Below are 13,807 nucleotides of genomic sequence, written 5' to 3'. Positions count from 1 at the left end.
CCCATAAGAGAGATACCCAAGAGACACTCGAGAGACAGCTGTAGGTTCGCCCCCTATCACGTTGGATCCAAAATATACCCTGCGAGATGTAGACATATAAAGTGTTGTGTTCAGAACAATATCAATATTCAAGAATAGCTCTAACTGTCTCATCTGTAACAACAGATGCAATAGTATGTTGTTGTAGTACACAAGTAAGTTTCTAAATAGTAGTAAGTAATAAATAGGTAAATCTAGAAATATTAATTTATAAGTATGTAGGTGAAATTGTACTCAAGTGTAATATTGAATACTAGCTACTCGCCCCGGCTACGCACGGCTGTACATGTATTATTATATATACATATAAACCTTCCTCTTGAATGACTCTATCTATTAAAAAAAAACCGCTTCAAAATACGTTACGTAGTTTTAAAGATTTATGCATATATGGGGACAGACAGCGGTAGCGACTTTATTTTATACTATGTAATAATATTCCTATATAGTTATATACGACACTTATTAGGAACTTCTAATTTAATACATACATGAACTATGCTGTGTTAATTGAACTTAGGAACTAAAACATCAAGTACTTTACTTGTTCAAAGAAGCAATTAAGGTACTACATTGTTAGACACTAATAGCACAGATAACATAATATTACATAGGCAAAATAATGTGACAAAACAAATAAATAACTCAAAATCTAGTCCAAAACCAATTAGTGATATTGTATTGTGTTTTTTATTATTAATGATATTGTAGGTAACAATATCATTAATAATAAAAAAACAGCTAATACTTAAATGTAAGCGAAAATTATATCTAATAGTAACCTGTAACAAACAGTAAAGTTGGAAACGGAGTTACATTTAAGTTATAGTTTTTTTTTTAAAAAGACATATCTACTTTTAATTTTTTGTATTCCACATTTCTCTATATAAACTCATCAAATTATTATTCAAAATTACAGACTTAATTCACAAAAAAATTAATTAAAAATGTTTTTATAAAATCAAATTAAAATTTACTCATTTGTATTGTCAATTCAGGTTATAACACATTCTTCATGCAGAAATATCTTCTAGAATATAAGTATTAAACAAACAGCTCACTAAGCATTAATTTGATGCCCCTACTCCATACTCACACATCGTTGATGTTACATGCTCACTGCGGGCCAACGGTCGTGGTCGTAGACACGAATATAATTTTTTCATACTTGCAAAAATAAATGGCGGGAAAACAAAATTCACAATTTATTTTTTATGCAATGTTGCTGTTGTTTTTTTAATTTGCCATGTAGGTTGTAAAAGGTTTTTGGACTATACAGTCTTTTTTATAAACTGACGTTATCAGGGTGTGACAACAATTTGAATTTGGAATTTTAGTTCCAGAAATGATTATATATATTGTTTTTAATTAATACATTAAATTTGTATAAAGCCATTGTATTATTACCTATTTTAAAATAATTATGAAGTATAAACGTTACTATATAAATTAGCTCGCACTCGGCAGGTTTATTAGAAAAACCAATCGATTGCCAGCGTTATTGGCTATTTACGTTAATCTCAAGGTTGTAAATCAAGTCTCTAGTCTGTAGACTGAATTGACTATAATTTATTTAACTAACCCTATACCTAGATCGATATGAATCTGTAATACAAAGCTACCGATTGATTTGAGTTAGATTGAGAGCTCATCAAATCGTAACACTCAAAATAGCAAATTGTGCACATAATTGTTTTGTGAAAAGTAATTTCCTCTGTCTTTGTGTAGTAAAACAGTAATAACTTCAGCCATCCTATATAAACTACAGGCAATGTATAAAATTAATTATAATCAAATCAACAAACCTCGTGCCAACAGCGAAAAGAAAGCATTTATCACAAAAGTTTGCAACTAAAAACTCAATCTCGATGAACTTTTTATTTTTCATGTAACATAATGAGGAAGCTTAATTAAAAAGAAACCCCTCGCTCCTTAAAAAGATTGTCCAAGTTTCCTGTTAAAATATCTATGGAATTCACTTAATTCCGATCCTACCTACTCCCTTATCCGTTAGTATAACGAATAAATAGTCTGATTATAGCACTTCAAAAGTATTTGGGTTGTTATAAGATATTTGAAAATGAATATTATCTTTTTCAACCGATTTTTAATAGGAAGAAATTGGCACTTTGCCAGCAATACAAAAGATGTTACACTATATTTTAACCAAATCATTTATACGTTTATTTATTATTACCATCATCTTTTATTCTTTACTTGTCCCGTCAGAGTATACTTTAACGCAGTATAAGTTAATAAGTCATTATTATACACTAAAAACAGCAGAAATACACTTTCCTTTTTCACTTCACTTATATTTAGACAATATTATGAAGTCTACATTATTAAAGTATCTTTCGAGTATTATGTATACATAATTGAATTTACTTAATTTAAAACGTCGTCAAGTGCTTTCTGAAAGTAAAGTGTTTGACGCTACGGAAGATAAAAGAAAATGCTCAAGATAATTCGAGGCGGGGGGTGTTCAGAGCGCTGTAACTCTAGGACTGAATATTTTTAGCCTGTCCATGATTAATCTCTCTGAAAAATTAATAATCTACCCGCAAAAAATATAAAAAAATGTTCTTTCTAACATTCTACAGCAATAAATGGGAAGTGAATGAATAATTATTAATATAGTTTCCTCGTAAGCCAATAGCACTAGGTAAAAGTATAGAATAGACAATATTCACTGGAAAGTAGCATTCCTAACTCGCACTAACTGAAGGCGAGGCCTCAAGCAGTTCCTTTAGCTATGGCATCGTCATTGCCAATCAGTCATTTCTTCCCGTAGTGAACAATATACTAAGTATTTCAGGAAAATAATAAATTACATTTCTGTAAAAGATTAATTGTGAAAATTACATAATAATGAACTTGTTATCGAGTTCATCACAATTGATGTGCTTATAAACGTTTAAACTGTTTATAAGCACATCAATAGAATTACTAATACAAGATGGTCAGATAGGATATATGAGTTAGAATATATAGTAGTGTCCATTCATAACAATTGTTCAAATCCGTTACTTCGAACAGTTTATTTCATTATATTTCTATTCATGTTTAAATTACGCAGTTATTTTATTTTACGTAAACAATTATACACAGCCAAATCAAATAACTGCTTTATTTTTATATATTTAGCATGAATCAGCAACTACGTCAAGAGTGAATTTATTTTATATTGTTGATTATTTACTAACTGTGTTTTCCAAAATAACATCATATTTATTTATTCAGAGACGTGGCAGTAACATTATATAAATAATTTATGAATATTGATTTCTTAAACTTCAGCTGAACTATGCTATAGGTATTAATTTTGTTTCTTTAACATTGAAGTATTCTATATAATTGAAGACCAAGACTGGAATATATAATTAACTATTTTTTGATATTTATCTTATACCAACATTGGAAATATTTTTAACTGAATAACTTAGAGCGATCTACAGAGTTTGCACAATGAGTACTGGACAAGTGATAGAAATAATTAAATGTATTTTATGTACAACTAATGCAAAAGCTATATTTTGAAGAACAAACATCAATAAAATTATAGCATTAATTCTCATTGGAAATCTACAACTACTCCAAGAACAAACTATACTATAAATAATATTGGTCATAGTTACCGTGACAGTCCACTACTCATAATGAATACTGGTAAAAGAATCACTCTGTATATGCAATCCTCTTTGGTAAATCCATGACAAGGACGCCAAAAAACGACAATGCAATGCAATTAAATATGATGCACATTGCATCGCTGGAGGGATGAAATGAGAACATACAAAAAAAATCTCCATTGATTTATGTGTATTTTTAGATATAATAAAACTGTAACTGATAGCTGCATGAAGCATATGAGAAAAACTATTAGCAGAACTGAAATCATTCGAATTTGTCTGTTTATCTGAGCACAAATTGCAAGCAGTCTTCACAGTTTTCACAGCACACAATGAAAATAAGTTATAATACATAACTAATTGAAATCTTTATACACAAAGATTTGAATATCTTTGTGTATAAAGATTTCAATTAGTTATGTATTATAATCTAGGAGAATACAAGCTCACTTCAGTTTTCAAACAAAAAACATATCATAATCAGTCTATTCGTTATGATTCGTTATTCGGAACTACGATACCACAGACACATAAACACACCTACACCTGCCGAGGTGTCACATATTTCAGAAGGTACATGAAAAAATACCGTTCGTGCTGACTATTGAAGATTAAATACACACGTGAGTGTTAATACAAAATGTATAAACACATCTGTGAAAGACTGCCCTTTTTTATTTATGGAAATTTATGTGTTATTTATTGATTTCTTGAAAATAACAATATGAGAGTGAGGTAGGGTAAAAGTTCATTATGGAACATCCATAAATCATAGAATAGGTTAGCTGCCACGTTTGCAGGTTTGTTTTACACAATTTTAGAATTAGAAACTTGTTTATTATTGAGATCTGTATCTTAAATGTGACCGAAGCTATTATGAAGTATTGCAATATTTAATTAGAATAATTTTGTTCTGTAAACTCCGTTGATATTTCCAGAAACGTCGAGAATTTATTAGTATTTAAAATTACATAATTTTGAGACTTTCTTGGAAACCAGGGCGCCACGTAATAGCTGTATAGCAGCTACACATAATCGAATAACATTCTATAATAAATAAGGTTGTCTATCTAAAAATGATTTTATAGAAAGAATTTTAACGATTATTTCAAAATAGAACAAAATTAAAAAAGGGATTTTGTTTATATACTTGATTGAATCAGAATAAAAATATGCAGGAAAAGTAGCAAATGACGTAGAGGTGTAGCCACAATTTAAACATTTGTATTGATTTTAACTATCATTAATCAAGTTCTCGCATAATGACCTCAATTAAATTTCCAAACCTTTAACACAGGTACCTATATACCTGTAGATGTAGTTCCATCTATAAAAATATTAATGCACCGCTTGACTTCCGCTGGTCGCCGGTTCGATTTCTCGCACAATACAAACATTTTTTTTTCATGAGTATGATTGTTCGTATTGGTCTGAGTATTTTTGAGCGCATAATATTTATGTATTTACAAAACAAAATGTATCTATCAGTTATCTAGTATCCATAACATAAGCTCTACTTAGCTTGGAACTAGATGGCGCTGTGTGAATTGTCCGGGGACATTATTATTGTTTAATTCTCAGTAAATAATATCGTCACGGCTAATATATACGTATATATATATATATTATTAGTTCCATCTACAAAAATATTACTGTTAAGATCTCGGTAAATCTAATTACAAATAATGTAATGAGATAGTAGAATATATAATATACATAAATAATTAATAATTATTTGCAATTTCTATTTTTAATATGTAGAAGCAATATTGTTATGGTCCATAAATAATGATATCCTTTATTTATTTTTAATGATTTTAGATATACATAAAAAGATTATAGAACCATTTCAAAAAAATTGTAGTTATACCTATAGTGCATTCTTTTTTAAATATTCAAATATATTTTACTGTGTTGCAATATAACAATATGAACATAACGTAAAAACCTAAGTAAATCAAAATTATTAAAGTTTCCATTACATTATTTTCTGCCTAGCTTCCACACACTCTAACATTCTTTTAATTAGTACATTCTCTATACATAAATATAGCACTCTAGTAATTACTTACCCCCGTTTTATGAAACATTTGAGTAGGTTAGTGTGCACTATTCAAGCACTACTCTTTTTAATGTCACTGATCATTATTTTACTATTTAATATTAATACTAAAACCCACTTATGTTATTACATTAATAATGAATTTACTACATTTTATAAGTTTTTATAATCGAACTAAGTTATATACCCGCGTAGTAGCGGCGTAGCGCGTAGCGAGTGTCGTAGGCGACCGTGCCTACGTAGCGACCGAGACTCACTGCCGAGTAGTGTAGCTGTAATATAGTATGATATGAAGTGAGACCTCATTTCCACTATAGCTATTAGTAGCCTACTAACACTTTTTGAGCACTTAGAAATTTTCCTTGGGCAATATAAGATTCGTACTAAGTATGAACTAATTGGATACTGAGGTAATTTCACTTTGCTGAGTTGTTATATTGTCTATTTTAGCAAATAAATATGTGAGTCAATAAACAATGCTTAAATATTCTCTACTCTCGTGTTGTAATTTCTTCTGGAAATGTATATCTAAGTAGCAAGGAACAGATAGATAACAATTATTTTAAAATTTATATTTAAAATTATGTTTAAAACACATTTTTAAAGTTTTATACTATTATAAATACCAAAGTATGGAACGATGACTATAGTGTACATTTTTATCAATTTATTAATACTATATTTAGTAACTACTATTTTCACTCTAGATATTTTGAAATAAATTTAATTCGTTTTTATCTATTGGGAAAAAAAATAAATTACATCAAGTTAAAATTTCAGAACAGACATTTTAATATTGATAACTTAAAACTAGAATGGAAATTACATTATGTAATTAGAAATTTGCTAAATTATGAATACGCAACCAGGCATTAGACTTTATAATAACATAAACCATCGAGAAAATTAATATAGAAATCTAGTAGTAAGCTTACCTATTTCGTTATCTCGTTCGTTGCATACGTCGTATTGGTCTCTTTATAAGGTTAAGGGTTACCAGTTTAATTATCCCTTTAGATAGAATTCTTTATAAAACAATTTCTTTCGAGTTTATCCTTTCTGATACCAATGTATCTATGATTTGATCGCCAGTTATAATATCATTGAAATGGAAAGGAGTGGTCACATAAAGTTTGGTCGTTTATTATATAAGAAAAATATTATTACTAAAACCTACTTATTACTAAATGTATAATACATATGATAGCGTGACTATAACAGACCTTCAATATATTTTTAACAACAGGTCAGTGTTCTGTGTTGATTTTCCTATTCGTGCAAGTCTGTCGCAGACCAACACGCACCTCTACTGTGCCCCAGCCACAGCACTAATTAATATTATATTACCTGACCCACTCTTCAATGATGTGACAAAATAGTTGTTATAAGTACAAATAAGTTTTATTAATGATATATCACATGTTATTGAAGGTTTCGTAAAGAAAACTGGTCGAATTACATGTAGTGATAATAATATAAAAAATATTAAATTATTGAAGAGCCAACGTGGTAGGATGCGGGCCAACTATCCTCCATTCGCGGTTTATTTTTAGTTTGATGTCGTTGTTTCTATCACCGAGCTATCTATATCGGTGAAATTTCATCTCAATGCCTTTTGAGTGCATACCTTGGTAGTAGACTATTAGACTACAACGCTTTCAATTTTACACGTTGTCACGTTAATAGTTATTACTATATTGTAATATTTACTAAGAAAATACACACAATTATTTTATCCAATACATTTCCTTTTATAAATCACGAACAACAATAGTATACAGTGTATAAAAGTGGTGATTATAGCTGAAACAAACGCAGAAAGTAGTGATTAAAATTAAACCAAGAAATGTAGATTAAATGAATAGTATTCGAACCGGCAATTTAATGTGTTATTATGGAACAGTAGATTGGATTGCTTATTTTAATAAGTAGTCTAATTTAGTGTTAGATTCAGTAAAATATTTTTTTTGTAAATAATAGTCAACTACCTACTAAAATGTGCACATATACAATTAGATTATTATATTTAAACTAAAACACATAGTACAGTAACCTACATTAATTATTATTGCTGAACGTTGCTGAATAGACTTCATTAGATTGTATTCGGGTTAAACTGTAACTGAGCTACATCTCATTAAAACCGAAAAATTTATTAAAGCGACTTTACATTACGCATAGCAGGAATCATAAATTGTATATAGAATGTGTATATATAACCAAGATGATCAGAAAAATTGGTATCTGAATTGAATTAGGATAGACATAGCTCAAATTTGCAAATTACGATACCGCACAAAAAAAACCAGGTATAGAGACTGCCAATACAAGAAGTTAAATAGCTGAAGAAATGTCGCTGCATAATTCATGCTTACTTATTAATAGTTATATAATTTATAGACCATAATTAATTTTTGATGTACACTTGAATAATTAAATTTCTATACTTTTCAGATATTGCTTCACTTTACCATTACCAGTAAAACAAGAGTGATGTAATATTATTACATCATTATTTTAACTTCTACCTGTTCTGTATAAACTGATTTAAAATTGCTTATTGTTCATTTTCTAAAGTAGTGCATACCTACTTTAGATCGTGCATTGTCCGTTCACTTTATTGTCGTTCCACCTTACTACGTGTTTGCAAGTCACATACTCAATTTTAGTAAAGCGATTTCACTTCATATTGCTAATTTAGGTGAATATAGCGACGTGCTTTATTCTACTAAATTGCATTGCAATAAAGACGAGCAAAGCTACGTGTATAATTTACCATATTAACTGTATGTATGTTATGTACCTAAAGAAAATAGTTCGTTCATTAGGTTTATTTCTCCATAAGTTGTGCCCTCGGTTTCACCACGCAAGAAATTTATAGCCCGTATGTTATTCTGATGTATAAGCTATATTACGGTGTAAGTATTTAAAATCATTCATCAAAATCCGTTCCGTAGTTTTTGAAAGAGTAACAAATATCCATCCATTCATCTATCAATCCATACTCACAAACTTTCGCGTTTATAATATCAATAAGAAATAAGATTGCCCAGCAATAGTTCAATCGATATGTTGTAGTGGATCGTTAATAATTTTCATAGATAATAATAGCGTATTGCTAATATATATATTTCACTACATTTAAATAGTGATAGTAAAATACACAGAAACGAATCAGATAGACCAGCAAGTAACTAGTAAGACCGCAATGATCAATACCCAGACAATCAACAATGTATTAAAATAAACAGTATACATAAATAAGTATTGCATTTCGTTGATATTAAAACCTATTTCTTTGAAAGTAATGAATTATTCACCTGAGTAGACCATACGTAAATAGTAATTATAGCATCATAACCAATGAGTATACTTACGTAGGTATACCTACTTATTAATTATGATGAAGTGTTTTCCTTCAAATACTTCTACAAAACAACTAATATTTTTTTAATTATTTAATAACAAGATAAGAATATTTTAGCTTGGTAGCTATATTCACTAAAATATTCTATAAAGATAGATAGATATGCCTATAAATAATAATACAATGAATGAAATTTGATTAAAAATATCTATAATTATAACGCACACGACTACAATATTTTTATGAATATGTTTAATCGATACACTAATACTAAATTTGTTATTTCTACATTTAGCTTTATTCTTTGAATGGTATATTAATTTTTGTGAGCAACTTAATTGGCGTGACTGAGATAATGTATTGATTGAATGAAAAATAAGGAATGCCCACTTTCGTACTTATTCCTTACAAATCCTGTGCACACGTAAATTTAATGATATAATTGGTAAACCTAAAAATAAACACGAAAATAAATTTCACTAATAATTACTAGACTTACTGTGTTATTACGGCCACTGTATTATTAGTGCTTATTTCAATTCGAAAACATCGAATTATACCAACAAGAAATATGCTTTTAATAAATTAAATCCATAGTACTTAATTCCACGTAGCCTATATCGCTATAGTTAGTATATTAATAAATTCACTAGACCAATAACTGATTAAAATAGTATAAGATGTACTAACTTCTACCCGTCATAGTCACGCGTATATTAGTATTGTTAAGTCAACAATATGAGCATCATGAAAAAACTGCAGAACGAATGGGATTGAAATTTGGCTCGTAGATAGTTTATCACCGATATTCAAATAAAGCATGACTTTTAAACCAATAAAAATATCCATGAGATACACCTGAACCAATATATAGATACGTACTTATTTTAGTTCATTTTAATAATCTGACAGGTTTCCTAAGTGTAAAAAGTGTATATACAATACATATAATAAATAATAATCGATCCATTGACACAAAACTACCTATACATAAGGATCTATTACTTTAATTCAACTCAAATGCTTTATTTATATATATTTTTATATCATATGCCAACAATAAAAAAACAAACCAGATCCTATAACGAATTTTGTATTCCATCACGTCTATATAAATGTCATCATCCAATTCCGTGTGTATAATTGTTTGTATCGGCCTGGGTGTTATCTATGTATGTACAAGAAAAATATCTAAGCATTTATATCAGTTATCTAGTACCCATAACATAAACTCTGCTTACCGTGGGACTAGAGGGCGCTATATTAATTGTCCAGGGTTATATATTATTATTTATAAACTTTCGCTTTTATAATATAAGTCGGATATAGTTAATTATGTTCAGTACTGAGATCGGTGGTAGTGGCAATGTACAATGAAGTACTCGTGTCCTATGGGTGTTCTTACCTGTAGTGTTGTTGGCAGCTCTCAGCGAGACAACCATTTAGGAGTTGCACATTTCAGAGTTAGTGGGTACACGCTTGGGGCAACTAAATATACTAAACTAACCACAATATAGTAACCACTTCTTGGTTATATTATTATTTGGTTTATAATTAATTATAAATAAGGTAATTTGTCGCCTTTGTAATACATTCTAATTTAATTGAAAATACAAAAATTTGCCCACAGACAATTTCAATTGGAGATGACCGAACATTGATAGCTTAACTTATATCTGAAGGCTAGATTTCAAAATGAAAGTAGGTTGATTTTAGACCTTTTTAGGTTAGGTCTAAAAGTGTCCGATGTAATACAGCTAATTTACAACTGTTTTCTCCATATGGATTTCTTTTATGTCTAAAGTTTTGAGATATTTCAACGTAATGCGATTTGGATTTTTCTTGTAACGTAGTATACGTTACAAGAAAAATCCAATCGCAATCCAACTTCACTTTTTAGTAGTACATGTATCTTCGTCAATTATGAACAGCTTTTGAAGTCTTTATACAATGTTAGTTTTCATAGTTTTCATAATTAATTTGTATTGGAGTCTGTTTTTATATGGAATACGATTGTATATTATTGAAAATAGAACTTGACACAGCTGTATCGAACAAATTTAATTTCACAACCACTAGGGTATTATAAGTCATAGGGTATATATGACATATTGTGGTCATGTATATAGTACTTATGCATATAGTAATTTAAGAGATAAAATAGTTTTTCTTAATACCACAACCTGTTCCCAGCGGTCTACATTTGACCGAATAACAAAATACAATTATAAGAAGTGGTTGCAACGACTAGACTACACTACAATAGCGTGAGAGCGGGAATTAGTGCAAAATAATTATACAGCACGGAGCCATAAGCTTCAAGTTTTAGTTTATTTTGCATCGCTATTAATTTACCATGCAGTTATAATCCCACTGGAATACTCATAAACTCGACCGAATGTTATCTTTATTGTCGCAAACAATTAGGACTTATTCAGTAGTAGTTATCTCGTTTTCGCCCCAAAACGCTATAGAAATATAAAGATAAGAGGACGGAAGAAAAATGAACGTAGAAGAACGTTTAAATGTATTTTAGGCCATAAAAATCGAGGAAATGAGTTATGTCGATTGCTATATATTGAAAACGTTCGAGTTCTTGTATAAGTAAAACATAGTAGATCGAATTAATTTTTAAATAAGTTGTAGCACACGGCTAAACGCTATAATAACTACATAATGCTATAATTAAGAAAATAACACGCCCCGTAGCATTAATATAGAATACATAATAAAGATAATGCTTTTGTTTATTACTCATATTCAACACGGCACTGTACGTCATAGTATAACGCAAACATAACAGTGTATTTTTTTATACTACCGTACTTTTTATGCTGTACGTGAATCGAATACGCCCACGACTGCGTTTTATGGACCCAACATGAAAACTGGGGACGCAGATAATCTTTATGCGGAGGACACTAGATTATTTACTAATGTACAACGCCCGGACCCACTTTGTATGACAGAAACCTCATCAGACATAGTATCCTGTACTGTACACAGTGTGGAATTAATTTTAAACTTTAATAAGAGTCATATACTGTGAGTAACAAACATGCTGCAAATTTTGGGTGATGCGAGCTAAACGAAGTTAAAATTAACAAGAAATTGTTTTTAATAAATTTTGTGCAGCTTGATAAATAGATTTTATTCTTCCGTCGCATAACAAATAACACCTGCCACAGTGGATGGTATTGTCTGTGGTACTCTTAAAAAAGTAGATATGTTTTGTTATAACAACTTTTTAAGACCTAGAGAATTTATAAAACGTAGATATCAATCAATCTATAATCGCGACTTTTGTATGGGATACCAAAAGGTTGAATGTACTCAGATACATTACACTGGCATAATACAAGATTCAAGAGTCTTGAGTTTTTCAACATAAGAGAAATCAAAGTCAGTAATTTCTATGGTAATCTTATCTAGAAGACTAGTAGGTCTACCATTCTAGAGTCCCATTATTGAGCGGCATCCAGCCTTATGTTATTATATACTAGTCTATAAAAAAAAGTCTTCCAATTTCTGATAAAGGTAAAAAACTGCCGCATAATATGTAAAGATGCGATATTAAATAAGTATAAAAGCACTACACCCTATATCCGTAGTTTTCAGACACAACGCGATATCATGCTTCCGCTACAGAATCGCGAGCCTCGGCAAACTTGTATTTTTAACGCCTAGCAACATAATTCCCCCGCATTACAACGAACGTAGTCGCATATTTAACAAATTGCATAGCATTCTTGTTATTGTTCATTTTAAAAATGTGAGCATTTCTTAAATTATATACCTATGCAAGGAATGTTCTGAAACGTTATGTTGTAGTACAATACATATTTATTACCTTTAATCTGATACTCCTAAACCTAAATTATTTTTTGAGTATTCGTAGTGAGTTTTAAATCGTTTATTTAATTAGGTATTACTTAAACTCGTTTTTTATAATATATTTACCTGTCTCATGTAAACATGTAAGGGTGTTTTAATAGAATTCTAATTATATTTATTCATCACAATAATTATATAATTATGTGCTATATACGTTTAGACTTGTGAAATAAACGTCGATCATTTTTAATATTTCTATCAATAATTTTATACAATACTAAAATAACTTTTAATAACAATATAGTCTTTGCATGAGAACATAAATTAAACAGTATTATGATATTATTAAATATTAATAATAAAAAATATTATTGATTTAAGTTGGTATAGTAAGTACACATTACACACACACATAAACACACTCGCATTTCTTCAAAACAATGGTACGAAATAATAAAAACGTATCATTGCTCAAACTTGCAAACAATTCAGTAGACTTTTAAGCGTTGTTTATAGGCACAAGATAGGCACTTACATTTAAACATAAACAGGGCATCAAAATGTAACGTAACATTCAAAGGAGCAAAAGACGCTATCGCATGAAATATACGATGTAAATTTCATACAGTCGAAATTTGCAAGCTGTTTGTATTCATACAGGGGGAGGTCTAAACGGACGTACAACGCAGCCGGTGATCTACGGTCATTACACGCTCTTTGTCTTCACCCTGTAGAAATTTTAAATTCAATTTTTGCATAACAAATGTTAGGAGCTATATAAGTTTTATAATGTACTTAACGTGAACGGAATTTTTACTTTATTATAACCGTGAATAGACTGATATTTTCTCGGTTAGAATTTTCATAAAGAAT

General features: G+C 29.6%; 1 protein-coding gene across 1 annotated transcript in view; it reads right to left on the bottom strand.

The window, feature by feature from the left end:
* LOC131852079 (suppressor of lurcher protein 1) overlaps positions 1-5,922 on the bottom strand; it is a 286,739-nt gene extending 280,817 nt beyond the window's left edge. Inside the window, exon 1 of the mRNA XM_059202698.1 lies at positions 5,744-5,922. The gene's annotated coding sequence lies outside the window, so the exon portion shown is untranslated. The remainder of the gene's footprint in view (positions 1-5,743) is intronic.
* Positions 5,923-13,807: the final 7,885 nt, after the last annotated feature.

The sequence above is a fragment of the Achroia grisella genome, unplaced genomic scaffold, assembly GCF_030625045.1.
Source record: "Achroia grisella isolate CSIRO2021 unplaced genomic scaffold, CSIRO_AGI_Agris_v1 utg821, whole genome shotgun sequence".
Lineage (NCBI taxonomy): Eukaryota > Metazoa > Arthropoda > Insecta > Lepidoptera > Pyralidae > Achroia > Achroia grisella.
This window is presented reverse-complemented; position numbering and strand designations above follow the sequence as displayed.